This window comes from Lissotriton helveticus, chromosome 2_1 (genome assembly GCF_964261635.1).
Source record: "Lissotriton helveticus chromosome 2_1, aLisHel1.1, whole genome shotgun sequence".
Classification (NCBI taxonomy): Eukaryota; Metazoa; Chordata; class Amphibia; order Caudata; family Salamandridae; genus Lissotriton; species Lissotriton helveticus.
This window is the reverse complement of record NC_136059.1, coordinates 1988020443-1988034896: the sequence shown is the minus strand read 5'-3', so window position 1 is coordinate 1988034896 and position 14454 is coordinate 1988020443. Positions and strand designations below refer to the sequence as shown.

Below are 14454 nucleotides of genomic sequence, written 5' to 3'. Positions count from 1 at the left end.
TGCCCTCTCTCGCCACTCCTATATGCCCTGGTAGCTGAGCTGCTGGCCTGCGCACTGCGGGAATAACACGGAAATGAAGGCATAGGCTTTCCGGGCTACAGAATAATAGTTTTGATGTATGCCGATGACACCTTGCTATACATCCGTGACCCAGACAACAACGTATCATCTGTGCTCCGAGAGGTAGTGCGATTTGGGGCGCTCTCAGGGCTTCGGGTCAACTGGATCAAGTCGCTCGCCTTTCCGCTCACGCCGCTCACGCAACAAACACAAATGGAATACCCTCTCCATTGGACCACAGATACGATTCAATATCTGGGGATACATTTACACACCGATTCGGAAATACTCTTTAGAGCCAATTATGGCACGGCGGGGAGTAGATTGGAGGATGATGTGGTGCAGTGGAGCAAACTTCCGCTATCCCTGATGGGACGCATATCCTTAATGAAAATGGTCGTGCTCCCGAGATTCCTGTTCCTGTTCCTTACCCTACCAATAGTCCTCGCCAAATCATTTTTTGCACGACTACAACAACAATTGACGAAGCTGGCTTGGGCGGGCGGCCAGCCACGCGTCAAATGGACGACACTTATTATGCCTTACGCGATGGGCGTAAGACATGGAAGCGTACTACAGAGCAGCACAGGCGTCACACTTACACACATGATTGCACGGAGACAGAAACATACCTCATGTGCGAATGGAGACCATTTTTGCACGACCAGATAAACTCCCTCACACTGTTTTCAGGGCTACTGATCGTAGAACAGGCGTCCTTGACTCCCTGACAGCTACCAATCATGCATGGCACAGCCTCTTGCGGATGCAGGGCGGGGCTCTGCTATACTCACTGATTATGCCGGTAGATTGGGCTAGGAGACTTATTTGTAGATGGAGTGGTTAAGACATGGGAGCAGGTCTTGGGCTCCAGCGCACCTCCTCCGCTGCTGACGCGCTTTCAGTTCCACAGGGTGCTCTGCACTTTGAGTGACCTATTACATGGAGACATGGCGGAACCCCCAGAGGTCCTCGAGCTTACGCATGTACTCAAAACCACAACACCCAGAGGGCTGCTGTCTAGCCTATACAAACTCACACAAACGCCTGCCCGGTACCCATACACCAAGGCGCGGCTGGCATGGCAGACTGACCTGGGCCTAGCGCTAGATGATGACACATGGCGCTACTGCTGCACAGTCACTAAGAAGGTCTCTCTAAATGACAGACACAGATTAATTCACTTCAAGTTCTTAAACAGAGTGTATTACACCCCTGCGCGGCTCTTCAAATATGGCCTGCGGGATTCGGCAGGTTGTGAATGGTGCAGTGCCCCTGAGGCGGATTTCCTGCACCTCGCTTGGCAATGTTCGGGAGTCTGGCGATTCTGGGAGAAAATCTTTGCCGAAATTAGTTCACTGACGGAGGTTGAGATTGCACCGGATCCCCTGATGGCTATATTGGGTTACACTAAAAAATTACCTAGAGCAGTTAGGCGACCGGTTGATATGGGCCTTCTGATGGCTCGCAGGGTGTTAGCTTGCTGCTGGATGAGAGGCCCATTACCAACGCCAAAACGCTGGGCACACGACATGCTCTATTGCTGTACTCAATCCGAAAATTATAGTGAACTGCAGCCCCCCACCACCAGGCCCAACATTTTTTGGAGTCTCTACCACACATACTTGATGAGCAAGAGAGACGATGACGCACCCGCACCGCCACAGGGAGTGGGGTGATGTGTTGTATGGAGGGGCTGGGACAGGTCTAGCAGTCACTACCGTGTTATAATTGCGCGCATATTACGGTCTCTCTTTCCAACCATGAGATATATAATTGTGGAGTAGCGCCGCCGGCCCTCACTAAGGGTTGTTGGCTGTTTGGCTGTGTATGTTAACGACCTATCTAATGTAATAGAGATAAATGTATGCTGGTTAACGGCTATAGTCAGATGGGGGAGGGGGGCCTTCGTTGGGGATTGAGATTGCAAATTGATGTACTTTTATTTGAACTGCAATAAAATTTAAAAAAAAAAAAGTTTAAACAAATAGGAGTGGTACAATTTTCCAATCTGTGATGGATACTAAAGTAAGGAATTGTAAACAGAGGCTATTCTTAAATATAATGCTGTGTACCAGTCCAGACCAGAGTCACACTTCCTTTTAGAGCTTTATCCGGAGAAAGCTACTAAGAACATGGGATGGATGAATTTCTTGAAATTCTGCGGTGTACAAATTTTGGCTCAAGTCTTTTTTCAGTAGAGCAGAGGTACAGTATAGAAGAAAACAAAAACAAGTGGTTTGTTATCAGAGGAATTTGAGACCCTAAAAAGTATATTACAAGGTTGTCCATGTCATCCTTTTCTATTCAATTTTTTTGCGATTGAGGGACTGGAAGGGTTTTACTTTTTACCTTATTTGCATGGTTTGACTGTATCATGTGGCTTATAATTCCGAAGACCTGAGACCTATAGAGGCTGTTATAGGGGTCGATACATGTTGGTAATTATAGGATTGGATTTTTTTTAGGTCAGGTGATTCATTGTAGTTCATCTCACAACCAACGGTTCATGTTTTTAATCATACCAGGGGTACTCGCTAATAAAGAAAATCTTTGAGTATACCTCTAGGTATATTTTACACAAGTTTTCTTGCCAAAAAAGCAGGACCCAAGACATTGTCCTGATAATAGTTATATGAACTCCCAGGGCATGAAATAGTATCCCTCAGTTGAGTCCACTGGGGTCGCATTGTTCCTACCCCAGTGTGAGAGGTCGTCAAATGATGAAGCATTCCTTGATACGTTAAGGGTGAGACGACCTCTCAGAATCTTTTGATGACCCTCTGACAAGTCTCAACTGTAACAGAACAGGTGTGACTCTTTTATCCTCAAGAATTTTAGTGTGTTCTGTTTATAGGAGGATATACTTGAGGATATGCCTCCATTGATCGGATACGGGGATAGACAGTATGTATATTATCCAGAGGCCTCATTAATATAATACAATCCCCCATCTAGTATATGCAAGGAAGAAGAACCAATGCTGTATCAGTAACCACAATGATTTGGCACTACTAGAGTTGGTCACACAACACATATTTGTACACCCTGCCAACGCTTATATTAGCAATCAATAAAACCTGTGAGAATCCTTACAAAATGACTAAAAGAATACTGTTTTATTGGTATACTATTAACGTTGACATAAATTAACTGAAACCTTAAAATGGAACATTTCAAGTTAGCATGCTATTTACACTATACCTTATAATGTACTGTCAAAGGTATGCATTCTGAAAACTCTGCCCACTCAACATAGGAGCGACAAATGGAGCTGTCATTCCCAGAATACTCCTGGGAGTGACAAAGAATAGAGTGGCCAGAGCTTAACTGCTGTGCTTTAAGTGGGATGAAGAAAGTGGTGGTAGAGGGGGTCTCTAAAAGGAGTGTGGCCTATGTATTCAATAGTGTGGCTTAAACACATAAATCATTTCTGTGATTCCCATAGCGTACCACCCAACCAGTACTTTGGTTACTCTCCGAGCTTTCAATTAGTGCATTCAGATATGCAACACAACAACTAACATCCACCTAAAATCACGCAGGACTACTGGTTTTGTCAATCGTTGATAGTTGTTTAAAATACATGAGTAACAACGATTTGTCGCAAATATTTTGGAAAATGTTTCAGTTCTGAACCTGAGACTGTGCATTAAACATTACCGTAGCCAGTGGATGGGTTTGTGGTCTTCAATCACTCCATTTATGTTCACTCTATGTTAGACATGTACGCTCTTTTTCTCTACATATTTCCTCCATCTGTAAATTTTACACCTCACCTCTTCAGCACCCTCTTTTCACTCTCTCCGGAATGCACTTTCTTGCTCTTCCTTAACTTCACCATCCTTTAAATACACAACCCATCCAATCACCTGTAAGCACTTCAGTTGTTTCTACTTTCACCTTGTCAATATTTTGACAACTGTGTACCTCCATTGCATAAAATCACAATTGCAACTGGATTGTGTGACCATTGCTATTTGCACTCTGCAGAGAGGCCAAAAACGGGATGACCATGTATTCTGAACAGTTTTTTTGGCGCACTGACAGGCACTGTGAGAAAGAAACCGACACTGCCTTCAGCCAAAACTCCAGAGCAATCGTGGCCCGTTATAAAAAACCTGGAAGCAACCTAGATCAAAGTATACCCTATACAAGAGCAATATGCCACATAAAAAAATACAGAAACACAAAATTTGGGAAATGGCTTATTTAATCTTGCATTCACCAGTAGTGGTAAATATGAGAAAAATTCTAGAATCTAAATCGCTGACATGAATTACTAGAGTGGTTTTTACATTAATCTTTCAGAAATTAATCATTGTTTTTGCCAGTAAGGTTAAGCACATGAGCATAAGGCCCGATAGTAATTAAAAACGGGCATGTCGACAGGTTACTATGGGCTCGGAAAACAGGACAGACCCGGCCCACTTAAAGTCATACTGAACTGCATCATTGGGTGGGCAGGCCAGATTTAAGGATTAAGACAAGGATGAACACAGGACAAACAGAAAATAGGACTACCGGTCCATAAATCTGACACTTAACTCTTTAAGCATACATGATTCGCTAAGTCACTGTATGCTTTAAAGCTTATCACTCTTATCATACTTTTTATTGCTTTCGTTTCTTTGCTGTTGCTTTCAAGTCATGTTCTGTGCTAAACCTCCGAACATTCAAGGACAATGTCCCTCTTGCTTGACAATACTACCGCCCTGCAGGTCCTCCATCATTGGTTCCATCCAGCAATGACCAGCATTTTGAGGCACTGCCAATCCAGCCCAGCAAGACCGCAGAGAGTACTTTGAGCCGTCTGTTTAATTATTAAATGTTGCATAATGGGTATTTCGTAAAATCTGATGACTTTTGCATGTAGACAAATTTCCAACACATACATGCTATTTACTTCCGTAAATAAATAAAATGTGTTTTTATCACCCGTTGAATTTTGTATTGGGCGTGATCTGGCATACTGCATCAACCTAAAGCCCCCATGAAAAGATGAGAAGTAAAAGGGTCCATTTTCAAGTCTCATTGAAAATACTGTACAGGGGAAGAGATGAGAACATCTCTAACATTTAGGAAGCCCTTCACTGATCACTGAGTTTTGCTTTTGGACCCCAATGGCAAGGATGAAGTACAAGCCCGCATGATTGCTTTAAGAAATACATTAAGCCTGACCACTCATTAATTTTCGTACCTGTTACTTTCATGTTTATCTAGTTGCAATGTTGACACATTTCACCTGAAACACACAGCCCTGTCTATAGACAACCACTTGTGAACATTTCACAGCTTATGGTGACCTTTGGCAAATAACTATAAAGCTGTGCAAGGTCACTTACATGTGGCTTGGGAGCAGATGTGTTTCTGTATGTCTATCCATTCACAAGACGATGGCCTTCTGGCATCCTTCTGATCAGAAGGGATGCTTCAGCCTTACAGCAACTGCCAATCCTGTTTCATAAGCATACAGTCCTCTTAGCCACAAAACAAAAAAAGGTGCTGGTACTCCAGGAGGCTGCTTTGGTGTTTGTTTTATTAACCCATTTGTAGCCTGGTTGACGCGTTTCGGCTACTCCATAGCCTTGATCTCAATAACAGACATCTTCTTGTATTTGCAATTTATACCTTAAATACTGCATATTTAGTTAACACAAATAAAAACTTTTTCATAGAGCACTCTTTGCAAAATATCACAGTGAATTCATGTACTTCTAATTGTTCAATGATCATAATTGACCCTACAACTACTCCTTCATTACAAGCAGTCCAGTTACTCTATTATTTAATTTACTAGACTGGTCTACTTGTCATTCATGCACCAGTGTGTGACAATATTGTCCTCGTTATGACTGCACACTTATTCAATGCCCATCTGGAATTACAAAATTGTCCATGTTCCCTATCTTCATCACTGAAGAGACTATGTTGATCTAAAAGTTGGTTGGTCAAATTATTCAATTCCTTAGTTGCACACGTTAAATTTCAAAAGGAATATCTAACTGTGTTCCAGACAACATTAAACATTTAGCATAAATTGGTTTATAAACTTTAGATCAAAGTATCTCATGTCATTCAACATTTTTGATTTATTAATGATTTAAAACTCAGCTTTGCCAGTCCAATAAGTGATACTGAAAACGAGTATTTGGATGTACATGCCATGATATATGATTAAAAAGAAATAAACTGGTAACAGCCATATACAGTGTACCCACAGCTGGCAACAGCGTATTCTATTCAAGCAGTTTTCACCCAAAAGCACTCATAAATAATCCCTTATGGTGAATTTCTGTAATGAGTAAATTTAACAAAAAGCAAATGGAGACAGGATCTCCTGTTTTAGGCAAAGAAGCTACTCCAACAATGCCCTAACACTAGCTGAGCAATGAGTAACAAATATGGAGAAGATCGTAATCAAAAAGAAACAAGAAAAGGAGTATTCTTTCAGAGACCCATGTTATAATCACTAACAGTAGGGAACACACAGCGATCTGCAACATTCTGAATAAACATTTGAATCTTCTAAAAAATGCCTTCCATAAACCACCCGGAGACCTCAACTACCAGTGGACAACTTTGCAAGTAAATTGGCCTGGAGGTGGCAACTACCACCCCAGGATTCTGCTGTGGGCATTCAAGAGGACTGCCACTGCTGAGATTGGGCATTTCTGGGCACGTCCCAACAATTACCTCCACAACCATCACCCTGAGCGAGATTGCTTGTGTGGGTACACCCGAGATGAACCACTGCCATGAGGGTGGAAGCCAGTCCACTCCTTCAACGCTGCCTGAACTGTTACAGAAGCCAGCAGATAAGAATGTGGGGTCTAGCCTGCCCAAAAGGGTAAAGTAAAAATTGTGGAGGGAGACAAGCCTGCCAGGCTCCCTACGACCATTTCCCAAGGAGGGGTAGAATGACACTGACACTGAACGGAAGCTGCACAACACACATTTGAAATAAATTAAGCCAATTGTTTCTCTGCCTAACCCTTAGGTTTTTTTTTGCAGAGTTTTTATATAGCGTAGCGCGAACTTGACCTGAACTGAATCAGGTATCAGAGCGCTTTACATATCACCAGTTACGTTACATGAGGACACGCATTCATTTTTGTTAGGCACGGGGAGATTAAGTGATTTGCCCAGAATCACAGGATGTTTGGCGTCGTTACCAAGACTCGAACCCAGATCCCCAGGTCCGAGGTCGAGCGCTTAGCCGTTAGGCCAACTCCTATAGTTAAAACTCATAGTGTGTTGGAGGCTATGAATACAGGGTCTTGACCATAGTGAGAAGAAAGGGGGTACCTGGAAGACACCAGAAGGTATGGTGTGTGTACCTTACTTCAATCACAATGTAGTTTTCACTTCTATATGTTTTTTTTCTGTTAATTGTGTAGTATTTAGTTCTGCTTTGTGATTAAAATACATAAAAGATAATCACTAAGCTGGACATTACGTTATAGTGTCTTTTGGTTGACTGTCGAGTTTTGAGCTCTGGTCCACTCACACAACCTCCCTGAGAAGCCTATGACTGTTCGCCCTTGCTACCCTGAAAGTTGCTGAAAGGGTTTTACTTGTCCCAATTTGCAGATCCGTGGTAGGATGGACCCCGGGTCACCAGAGGCAAACAACCTCAAACATCTAAGTTAGGGCCCAGTGGAAAGTGAAGCCTTAAGGTGACGCCCTCTGAAAGACTGTCTGTCCGGGGGACACTAGCCCTGGTTGCACTACAGCTCTTCGAGTACCCTTTGGAGTACTCCCTTTCCCAAGTGTATACAGATTTTCTAGCTATTGGATGTAGGTCCCTGGTCTCAAGTTGGTCCTCTTTCCGATGTCATATTGAGGCTGTTTCCAGAAATAGCCTTTGCAGGGCCGGATGACTACTGGGCATTTTGGAATGCTGCCGATCTAGGGGCTGATTTCACTGTGGTGGGGGCTGATTTCGTTGATGGAGACCTGCGTGTGCTTCGAAATAATTAAAGCAAAACGAATTTCGTTCAGTACACGCAGGTCCCCAACAACGAAATCAGCCTCCAGCTCAGCAGCATTCCAAAACACCCGGTAGCCAGTCCGGCCCTAAGCCTTTGTGTAAAATGATGATTCTGACAACAGGTAGTATGACGGATGGGCCCAAAGAGAAGTATCCAAAACAGGGAGACAACCAAGTGTTAGGTCTCTGTTGTCATCAGCCTTCCTGAAGCAGTAATCAGAGACAAACAAAAGGGCAGGCTCTGCTTAGAAGCGCCTTCATATTGAATAACAAAAACTGCAGTCCCATCCCTACTGTCTGCAAAATGACAGTGCTCAAGATTAGAAAGGACCTCATGGAATTTCTAAAGGTAGCTGTGTCTCCATTCTCCTCACTTTAGTGTCTCCATCTACACGCTCCAGGTATGCAAATGCCCTTCCAGTGTCTGGGGAAGCTAACCTCATCCTCCATCTTGTGCCATACTAAATGAGGAGCAGCCAGGAGGGATCCCTTTGATCGCAGTACTCAGACTCACTCCCGCACAGAGTTCTTCTATCATACATGCACTACACATGAACTGCCCACACACACACTTGATATGCACATGGGATGTCAGCTCAAGGTTCTGATTTTCACATAACAGTTGAACTTTACACAAAGGGGTTAGTAAACTGCACTCTCCCTGACAGGGAGAAAAATATCAGGTCACGCTACAGATCCCAAAAAAAAGGTACATACACTACCGTCACCACTTTACATGATATGCCCAGAGCATGCACAATAGTCTACAGCATATTATAAGGGCACACTTGATGCACCGCTCTAGGCCACAAATAGGCTCTGGACTTTGCATTACCAGGGAAAGCACTAGGCCTCTACACACATACTAAGTTAGGGTGACACCAGGGCCAAAAGATGCCAGGATACCAGTTTCACAAGCAGTCAGACATTTGGGGAGGGAAACTCATCTGTTTACCATCCAGGTGAAATTCCAGTGAAACAAAAATACTCCTGTGGTCTGATCCAAGATGTGACTGACAATATTTCAAGCCAATGTCTGAAGGTTCTTGAACCAAAGAAGTCACAAGCAGAAGGAGGCTGAACCAAAGCCATAGGGAGTATGTATAGAATATATGTTCAGCATGAATGACAGAAGTGCCACTACACGTCATGCCCAATAAAAGTTTATTCTGTATGTCAGTAGAACTTAATGGCCATGTACCCCCCACTTGCTTTAGAGGAAACTCGACTGCCTTTTCTACTGAAGTTACAACACCCATGCAAAATCCTGTAATACTTTCCGAATAGTCTATTGCACGTTTTAAACAGTACCATGAGTTTTAATTGTTTTTTGAAGCAAGATATTCCCTATGATACTTCGGTCTGTTTCTTAGGACCAGTCGACCACTTTTCCTACTTTGCAGGCGCTCTGGAAGGCTGCCTGCTGCACATTCTGTGCACAAATTCTCACCACAGTGAAATCTTAAAGCTCTCTTTTCAATGGCCTCAAAAACATTTAAATGAAAACATGCCTGAGAGAATGTTTGCAGGGGGTAGAGGGTGCTAAAATGATGACAAACAGATTTAGAGCCTTAATCCCCTGTGCACTTTAAATTGTTCGCAGGTGGGCCGAACACATCAATATTTAACCTGTTCCCTTCCAGCTGACAGCCACAGAACAAAAGAGGGGCCACAAAGCATGCAGCAGAAGAGACTTGTATGACGCATAAAACGTAAACATGCGAATAAAGACTAATTTTGGTTCCAAGAAGAAGCTTACCCTCATTAAAGGTGACGACCTCGTGAAATGTAGTTTTCTTTATAAATAGGCACAGCTGGGAGGGTGGGATACATTCCTACACAGCTAGGTAACCAGGGGTTGTGGTTATTTCGCGACTACTGCTGGGTTCTCTCTTCTAGACGATCATACACCGAGACAAGTACCTCATCCATTAAACAATTTAACAAAAAAACGGTTGCTCAGTGAGATGAATGCTCGCTGCTTCGACAGGTCACGAGTTCTAATGCCGACGAGGCCGCCTCACCTGTAGGAGGTGGGAACAGCGCGTCCTTGCTTCTAGGTCTGTTTTGCATGTGCCACATTATGCATTACAAGACGCCTGCCCGGGGCCTGCCTGATCTCATACAGAATGACTGTTCAAACTGTCCAGTCTCGGGGTATCTTTCACGGCATGTGCGCGCGTGCAGCGCATACCTGAAGAGAAGTCTGAGGAGCCCCCTGGCACTTGTCACTTCTGACAGTAACTCGCCGTGGACTTCAGCAGCAGATACAAGGCACCATCTCCCAGCTGGAAAGATCACGGCGACGAACGGGTTACTCGGCTGTTGTCAAGAAAACGGTACAGCTGCAGCATCCCCCCTCCCGTAAATGTGAAACTGCAGCGTATGGCTGACCATAAACTAATACGCAGTGTGCATATGCTATGAAACACGCGTTCTTCTCGTGACCCTCTCAATGCAGAGCAGATAACTGATCCAGTGACTGCATGATCTGTTTGTGTATTATTGTCACTCCTAGAAAAACAAAGTGAAACAAAAACGTACCAGATGGGCGGGAGGCGGCCGCCGCTGTCCTCTGGGCAGTGGGAAAACGCAATGCTTCATCTTTAATTGGCATGGCACCGCGCGAGGGCGGAGCCAACGGGAGGACGCGAGCAGCTCTTACGTACGCACAACAAACATTGCCCTGTTTACAGGGGGAGTTCACGCTGTCACGCCACCCGAAAACGCCGTTATCTGAAAGCAAAAATATTCGTGAGGGGCCACTCGCTCCGCAGTGCGGTGGCTGACGCCGCTCTGACACACTAGCAACGTCTTAAAAATGGAAAGGAAAAATCCTTCATGGAGTTTTTGGAATGTTTTCAGTTCAAGCTCTTCTATCACTGTCACTTTCCATTTTACGGGGTATGAAGTCATCTGTTTTTCTTTTTTTTTTAACATGGAGGATTCAAAAACAACCAGACGGAATAAGGCAAAGACCACTCCATCCTGTTTTAACGACACTGTGCCAGCGCTGACGCTTATCTTGGTTGCTTCCAGTTCTAAAATAGATGTCGGCGTGTCTGAGCGAAACAGCCTCGTCATGAGTTCACACGAGTAAACATCCCCGGGCTAGGCTTCAGGAGCAGGCCAAAGACACATGTGACCTCATTTTTTCACGCCAAAGGTCGAAGTAAGCAGGAACGACTGGAGGCCGTGCTCCACCACATTCATTTACCGAAGAAAGAGGTATCTGCTAACTTCTACGACAATTTCCTTCAAGCAAATTTCTTTTTAGTGTACAAGTGTACTTTTTGCTATTTTACACATACAGTGTGTACTCTCCTTCAGAACAGCCTTAATAACTGTCATATGAATTTCTAGGCTGTAATATCTTTCCCACTCGCGCTGGGCTCCAGCAGTGTTTTAGGAACTGTATTTATTTATTTTGCAACGAGTATTATATCTAAAATTTGCATCCACGTTTTGCCTTCATACCACATTCAGCAACCCTAATATAGTAGGGTTATTCAGTTTTTTTGTGGAGTAATACATGTCCTAAAATGTTACTACAATGCAACTCCTACACGATATTTCGCCCTGTTTAGAGCACTTCAGAGGAGTGTAGAAGTAAAGTGCCACTTTGGAAACATTCCAACAAAACTGCTTTTAAGAGCTCTTCCTAGCGCTCCGGTCTCCTACAGCAGAATGAACTTTGTCATTTTTATCATACCGTTTCTCAGCTCCATCACAAATTCTACTACTCTGTGTAGTTGCCAAACATTCAAACAATCATGTGGATCTGTACTTCAGTTTATTGATGCATGGCGAGCTCACAATACAGGGTACATAGGGCCCAGAAGCAGGTCTTCAACAGAAGCCCCTTTCAATAACAAACATCAAGCACCCCAATACAGAAAACTACAGCATCCTGCTTATCTTACATCTTATCTCTTTCCACTTTAGCACCCACTTTTAACTCTCTCCTTAACACACTTTCTCACATCTTCTTCACTTCACTTCAAACACACACGCACCCACTCACACATAAACACTGCAGATTCTTTTACTTTACCTCAATATTTTGACAACTTTCACAGATATTTGCCCTGAATCACAGTTGTAGCTGGAATACATGGCCATTGTCCTCTATGGTCTTCAAAGAGGGCAAGGATTGGATGACGTGTATTCTGAACACCCTAACCCACTGGCAGGTACTGTGAGGCCTTCAGCTTTAGCACAAGAGCTTTGATTTCTGGTCCGTTATGAACAACTGGAGGTGGAAATGAAGCCATCTGTAACCTCTGCCTTTCCCAACTCCTCACTGCGTTGAGTGGTGTTGGGATGGCTTGCTGACCACACCCCCACTGGGATGACTTGGTAAAGGGTGAGGGTAGAGGCAGCTTTAGCAATGATAGACAAGCAGCCCTGGGAGTACAGGGCTGACACTGTACACGCCAGGGGCTGCTTCAAAATCTGACGCCCCTTCGCGTCATCAATGGGTGGTCCAAGAGGACACCCGAGTATTGCAAGCCAGGGCTGGCACAATGTCAGCCCGCATAGCTTGCTTACAAGTCACAATGAGTCTCACATGCGCAAATAGGCATGTGTCTTCTGAAAACTTCCTGTCTGTCTCATGTGACGTCATCTGTGATAGCGAGCGTCACATCAGGCAAGCAAAGGTACTGTTTTGTTAAAGAGATGTGGATGGTAATTGCTTTTTTCAATTAGCATCCGCATGGCTTTACAAAATAGGAAGGGCGTGGCCCCTCCGCCCATTGCCAGGAACCACCCCTGCTAGATGCTCTAGTTCCCTACTGCTGAAACCACCAAAAGTTTACAAAAGAAAACTTACAACCAAACCTTCTCAGAAATGGCCCAGAGAATCTGGAAAGCCCTTCCCTCTGAAATCAGAAATAATGCCCTCAACTTCTTCATTAAAGAGAGAAATCAATGGGATACTGATGATCAAATTCATGAACTATACTCTAGGACATGGGTAATCACAAACTTTCTCTCGGGGGACGAATTTACAGTGTGGTTTGTAGCGGAGGGCCGCACAGGTGGAGGCGGGGACAGTGGGGTAGAGGGGAGGGGCTAGAGAAAAAAACTGTGACCATGAGGTTGAACACAGGCCCCTGCAGCGGACGCCTTCGTCCACTGAGCCAACAGACCCGGCATACACACATCTCTCTCTCTCTCTCTCTCTTGCTCCCTCCTTCCCTCTCTCTCTGCCTCCCTCTGTCTCTCTCTGTCTCCCTCCCTCTGTCTGTCTCCCTCTCCCTCACTCCATCTCCCCTGACTCCCTCGGTCTCCCTCTCTCTGCCTCCCCTCCCTCCCTCTGTCACCCTTTCTCCCTTTCCCTCCCTCTCCCTCCCTCTCTCTCTCCCTCTGTCTGTCTCTCTCTGTCTGTCTCCCTCTGTCTGTCTCCCTCTGTCTGTCTCCCTCTCGCTCTCCCTCTGTCTCCCTCTGTCTGTCTCCCTCTGTCTGTCTCCCTCTCTCTGTTTCCCTCTCTCTGTCTCCCTCCCTCAATCTTCTTCCCTCCCTCTATCTCCCTCTCTCTGTCTCCCTCCCTCTACCTCTCTCCCTCCCTCTATCTCCCTCCCTCTGTCTGTCTCCCTCCTTCTGTCTGTCTCCCTGTCTTCCTCCCTGACTCACTCCCTCTGCCTCCCTACCTCCGATTCCCTCTCTCTGTCTCCCTCTCTCTCTGTCTCCCTCTCTCTGTCTCCCTCTCTCTCTGTCTCTCTCTGTCTCCCTCCCTCTTTCTCCCTCTCCCTCACTCCGTCTCCCCATGACTCCCTCCGTCTCCCTCTCTTTCTGTCTGCCTCTCTCTGTCTTCCTCTGTCTCACTCTCTCCCCCTCCCTCCCTTTGTCACCCTATGTCTCCCTTTCTCTCCCTCCCTCTCCCTCCCACTGTCTCCCTCTGTCTTCCTCTGTCTCCCTCTGTCTTCCTCTGTCTCCCTCTGTCTTCCTCTGTCTCCCTCTGTCTTCCTCCGTCTTCCTCTGTCCCCCTCCATCTCCCTCTCCGTCTCTCTGCCTCTATCTGTCTGTTCCTGTCCCTGCCTCTATCTGTCTCTGTCTGTCCCTGTCTCCCTCCCTCTGTCTCCCTCTCCGTCTCTGCCTGTCTCGGTCTATCTCTGCCTCAATCTATCTCTGTCTGTCTCTGTCTCTACCTCTATCTCTCTTTGTCTCTATCTCTGTCTGTCTCTGTCTGCCTCTTTCTAAATCTGTCCCTGCCTCTATCTCTATCTCTGTCTCTCTCTGTCTCTCTCTCTCTGTCTCTATCGCTGTCTGTCTCTGTCTCTATCTGTCTCTCTGTCCCTGTCTCCGACCCTATCTAGCTTTGTCTGCCCCTGTCTCTATCTGTCTCTGCCTCTAGCTGTCTCTGTCTCTATATGTCTTTATCTGTCTCTATCTCTTTC

General features: G+C 45.1%; 1 protein-coding gene across 3 annotated transcripts in view; it reads right to left on the bottom strand.

The window, feature by feature from the left end:
- Nucleotides 1-14454, bottom strand: part of TRIM2 (tripartite motif containing 2) — a 424869-nt gene that overhangs the window by 305700 nt on the left and 104715 nt on the right. Inside the window, exon 1 of one of the 3 annotated variants that reach the window (XM_078676941.1) lies at nt 10598-10780. The exons of 1 other annotated variant lie outside the window; for it this stretch is intronic. The gene's annotated coding sequence lies outside the window, so the exon portion shown is untranslated. Of the gene's footprint in view, nt 1-10247; nt 10553-10597; nt 10781-14454 lie in introns of those variants that run through there. One more of the 3 variants, XM_078676944.1, reaches the window with a different exon arrangement.